Source organism: Aplysia californica, unplaced genomic scaffold, assembly GCF_000002075.1.
Source record: "Aplysia californica isolate F4 #8 unplaced genomic scaffold, AplCal3.0 scaffold00246, whole genome shotgun sequence".
Taxonomy (NCBI): Eukaryota; Metazoa; Mollusca; class Gastropoda; order Aplysiida; family Aplysiidae; genus Aplysia; species Aplysia californica.
In genome coordinates this window covers 709,383-715,196 of record NW_004797516.1, presented here as the reverse complement: position 1 = coordinate 715,196, position 5,814 = coordinate 709,383, and positions in this window count along the sequence as shown.

Genomic DNA, 5,814 nt, shown 5'->3' with positions numbered 1-5,814 from the left:
GGAGGATTGTACGTAAAGAGTTTTACGGCACTTGCAACACAATAAGGTCATATAAGTGCCGAATATTGATGGATGGAGGATTGTACTGAAGTAAGGCCACATGAATAATGATACAATAACTCCTCGGGCAAGCCATCCTAAAATATGCAAGTAAATAAACAACTCACTGCAACTTCTTGAGTTTGCATTATAAAAGCAAAATGATATCTAGCCATCTAAAATATGCAAGTAAATAAACAACTCACTGCAACTTCTTGAGTTTGCATTATAGGTGAGACTTTGGTCCACACATACACAACTGCAATCTGTAGTCTGTCTGGTTACTCCAAATGGACAACTGTTGGAGCAATCTGTTATCAAATTGAATCACAGAATTAGTTCACAGGCTTAGAGATCATACAACTTTGAAATTTCATAAACATGACAATAATATAATGCACTATTTCACTGTTTATAGGTTTCAAACAGCTGTTTAAACTGAAAAATATTCATTATAATTGATGACTTCTAACCTAGTCAATTTTTCTTTTATGACTGTTCCAATTCGTCAAAAAGAGGTCAGTATTGGGGGACAAATGCATTCAAAATAACTTCAGACTGAGTTCACCTTTGGCAGACTTGTCTTATAAATTTTAACAATTCAACGAAACTCTGGTCTCTTTACACCACTAAATAACTGATCACTCTAAAGGTTCAATCCATATAATATCATTGATGTGAACTGACCATTGACTACTTTAGCATAATATGACAGCAGAACAAACTGACATCCCTCTTAAAACAAACCTACTCTTACCAATACAATCAAAACTCTGTAAGTACCTTGGAATAAAGTATTCTAGACTCTTCAGAACAGAAACCATTTTTTTTGGCAATGCTAAATCTTACTGTCAGAAATTGTTTTCAACAGGATAAAACTAGAAAATATTCAAGAGATATTAGAGCAACGCGAGAAATTGGTTATTTCTGCCACCACTACATACTTTTTTTCAGTTTTTATATAAATGAACCTTCATTTTAATTTTTTAGGGTCCCTCGCATCCACAGTCCAATCTGAATACATTTTACAAAAAGTCACAATGACGATACATTATGCTAGGAGAACAAAGTGCATAACAGCCAAGGACCAGGACATGTGTACATACCACAAGTGTTTCTTGCCCTGTTGTATGTCAAGCCAGTACCACAAATACAGTCACAGCTGTTGGCAGCTCTTGTGGATCCAACTGGACACTGGTTGTTGCAGTTTCGTTCTAAAATGGAGTACCAAAAAAAAGCAATGATGAAGCAATGTATGCAATTAAAGAACTAAAGTGTAGCCATACTAAGTAATCATTCTCGGTCCTCTTTTGCCTCTAAATTCTTCAATAAGAGCAAGATGTCAATTGAAGTCTTCTAGAAACTTCATTGTCACTTTACTTTTTTTTAAAATTAAGGCCTTTCCAATACTTCTTTCTTGGGCAATAAATATTTATCCAATCTTATCATTCAACACTGCCCCATTTGATTTCTTTTCAAACCATGAAATTGTTAACAACCCGCTAAACAGTTAAGAAACCACATTTCTGCGGACTCTAGTTATTTTTACAATCTTGCGTAAATTTCCAAACATTCCCAACCGTATACACGGATTTACTGCATAAAACCTTTTTCAAATTATTTTTTTTGTTGTCTCTTAGACGTTCCTATTTTCTCTGGAGAGAACTAATTTAATTTTTTCTAAACAAACTTTAGTCACTGTATTATTGTCAATATTTTATCCCATTCGCTTTGGGATCTTATTTTTTCCTTCTAGTCTGTAAGCATTGTTTCACTGTATGGGTTAAAAAGGAGATATTTGACAAGGACATGTCTACATACCACAAGTGTTTCTTGCCCTGTTGTATGTCAAGCCAGTACCACAAATACAGTCACAGCTGTTGGCAGCTCTTGTGGATCCAGATGGACACTGGTTGGTACAGCTGCGATCTGAAATAGGGCGAAACAAGCAATGTATGCAATGACTGAAAAATAATCCAATTTAGCTGTTATAAAGTGATCAGTTCTATGTCGACCTCTTTCTCTTTTACCTTCATTTTCTTCAAGAAGAAAGACGTCAATAAAAGTGTATTAGAAACTGTATTTGTCTCTTTACATTATTATTTTCATCAAGGTTTGTCCAATACTTTTTTCTCAAGCAATAAATATTGATCTAGTCTGATCTTATCTTTCAGCCTTGCCATGTTTGATTTCTTTTCAATCCTTGAAAGTGTCAACAACCTGCTAACTTGCTTTAAAAAAACACATTTCTACATACTCTTGTTTATTTTCACTTGCTTGAGTAAGTTACCTAGTATTCTCAGCCACATAGATGAATTGACCGCATAAAACCTTCCAAATTGTTATTTTTGTTGTCTGTGAGCCATTCCTATTTTTCAGGATAGGACTGATTATATTTCTATCAACCCAATTTTAGTTAGTGTTATAATATGCTATCAATATATTCTCCATTCAATTTGGGATCTAATTTTTTTTCTTCAAATCGTTTAGTATTGTTTCACTGTATGTGCTAAAAAGGCAGTCTTTGACTAGGATATGTCTACATACCACAAGTGTTTCTTGCCCTGTTGTAGGTAAAGCCAGTACCACAAATGCAGTCACAGCTGTTGGCAGCTCTTGTGGATCCAAATGGACACTGGTTGTTGCAGTTCCGAACTGAAATGAAGAAAACTGGGCAATGAAGACTTCTAAAGGAAAAACAGTGTAATCAACACTAACTCAAACACAGCAATTCCAATTAATAACTTCCATGAAAAAACAATTAAGTTTTACTAAAAACGAATTCTAAAAAATAATTGTACACTCCTACTGTTCTTCCACATTCACAACAAAACCACCATAATGCTCTTTAATGGAAAAGAATGTAGTCAATACTAACTCAACCAAAGCAATATATATCCATTGATAAATTCATTGAGGAACATATACATATATACATATTTCAGGTATTTGTATACTCAAACTGCACTTCTGCAAACACTGAAAAAAAATATGACACGCTATATATCCCTATTGAAAACAACAAACAAGAAAAAAGATTTATTTCAAATTGGACAACTCTACTCTATTGGTAACAGAGACAAATTATGTTTCGTTACAGAAAGCATTAGCAACTGTAGGAGATAAAGGAAAACATTTATAAAGATGCAATCTAAATATATTTCACACTTTTTCATTGATGGATGGAGGATTGTACTGAAGTAATGCCACATGAATAATGATACAATAACTCCACGGGCAAGCCATTAAATAAACTGTTTTGTTACCTTCAGTTCCAACAATTCCCAAGTTAAAATTTGCTCATAAAAGCAAAATGATATCTAGCCATCTTAGATATGCAAGGAAGTAAACAACTCACTGCAACTTCTTGAGTTTGCATTATAGGTGAGACTTTGGTCCACACATACACAACTGCAATCTGTAGTCTGTCTGGTTACTCCAAATGGACAACTGTTGGAGCAATCTGTTATCAAATTGAATCACACAATTAGCTCACAGGCTTAGAGATCATACAACTTTGAAATTTCATAAACATGACAATAATAATGTGCACAATTTCACTGTTTATTGGTTTCAAACAACTGTTTAAAGTGAAAAATATTCATTATATTTGATGATTACTAACCTAGTCAACTTTCCTTTTATGACTGTTCCAATTCATCAAAAAGAAGTCAGTATTGGGAGACAACAGACTTGTTTTATAAATTTTTCTAATTCAACGAAACTCTGGTCTCTTTACACCACTAAATAACTGATCACTCTAAAGGTTCAACCCATAATATATCATTGATGTGAACTGACCATTGACTACTTTAGCATAATATGACAGAAGAACAAACTGACATCCCTTTTAAAACAAACCCATCCTTACCAAGACAATCAAAACTCTGTAAGTACCTTGGAATAAAGTATTCTGGACTGTTCAGAACAGAAACCATTTTATTTGGCAGGATAAAACTAGAAAATATTCAAGATATCATAGAACAACACGAGAAACTGGTTATTTCTGCCACCACTACATACTTTCTTTCAGTTTTTATATAAATGAACATTCATTTTAATTTTTTAGGGTTCCTCGCATCCACAGTCCAATCTGAATACATTTTACAAACATTCACAAGGACGATTCATTATGCTAGGAGAACAAAGTGCATAACAGTCAAGGACCAGGACATGTGTACATACCACAAGTGTTTCTTGCCCTGTTGTATGTCAAGCCAGTACCACAAATACAGTCACAGCTGTTGGCAGCTCTTGTGGATCCAACTGGACACTGGTTGTTGCAGTTTCGTTCTAAAATGGAGCACCAAAAAAGCAATGATAAAGCAATGTATGCAATTAAAGAACTAAAGTGTAGCCATACTAAGTAATCATTCTCGGTCCTCTTTTGCCTTGAATTTCTTCAATAAGAGTGAAATGTCCATTGAAGTGTTCTAGAAACTTTATTGTCACTTTACATTTTTTTAATTTTAAGGACCTTCCAATACTTCTTTCTTGGGCAATAAATATTTATCCAATCTTATCATTCAACACTGCCCCATTTGATTTCTTTTCCATCCATGGAATTGTTAACAACCCGCTAAACAGTTCAGAAACCACATTCCTGTGGACTCTAGTTTATTTTCACAATCTTGCGTAAATTGCCAAACATTCTCAACCTTATACACGGATTTACTGCTTAAAACCTTTTTCAAATTATTTTGTTGTTGTCTCTGAGACGTTCCTATTTTTTCAGGAGAGAACTAATTTATTTTTTTCTAAACAAACTTTAGTCACTGTATTATTGTCAATATTTTATCCAATTCACTTTGGGATCTTATTTTTTCCTTCTAATCTGTAAGCATTGGTTCACTGTATAAAATGTTAAAAAGGAGATGTTTGACTAGGACATGTCTACATACCACAAGTGTTTCTTGCCCTGTTGTATGTCAAGCCAGTTCCACAAATACAGTCACAGCTGTTGGCAGCTCTTGTGGATCCAGCTGGACACTGGTTGGTACAGCTGCGATCTGAAATAGGGCGAAACAAGCAATGTATGCAATGACTGAAAAATAATCCAATTCAGCTGTTATAAAGTGATCAGTTCTCTGTCGACCTCTTTCTCTTTTACCTTCATTTTCTTCAAGAAGAGAGACGTCAATAAAAGTGTATTAAAAACTGTATTTGTCTCTTTACATTTTTTTTTCTTATCAAAGATTGTCCAATGCTTTTCTCTCAAGCAAAAAATATTGATCTAGTCTGATCTTATCTTTCAGCCTTGCCATGTTTGATTTCTTTTCATTCCTTGAAATCGTCAACAATCTGCTAACCTGCTTTAAAAAAACACATTTCTACATACTCTTGTTTATTTTCACTTGCTTGAGTAAGTTACCTAGTATTCTCAGCCACATAGATGAATTGACCGCATAAAACCTTCCAAATTGTTATTTTTGTTGTCTGTGAGCCATTCCTATTTTTCAGGATAGGATTGATTATATTTCTATCAATCCAATTTTAGTTAGTGTTATAATATGCTATCAATATTTTCTCCATTCAATTTGGGATCTAATTTTTTTTCTTCAAATCTTTAAGTATTGTTTCACTGTATGTGCTAAAAAGGCAATCTTCGACTAGGATATGTCTACATACCACAAGTGTTTCTTGCCCTGTTGTAGGTAAAGCCAGTACCACAAATACAGTCACAGCTGTTGGCAGCTCTTGTGGATCCAAATGGACACTGGTTGTTGCAGTTCCGAACTGAAATGGAGAAAACTGGGCAATGAAGACTTCTAAAGG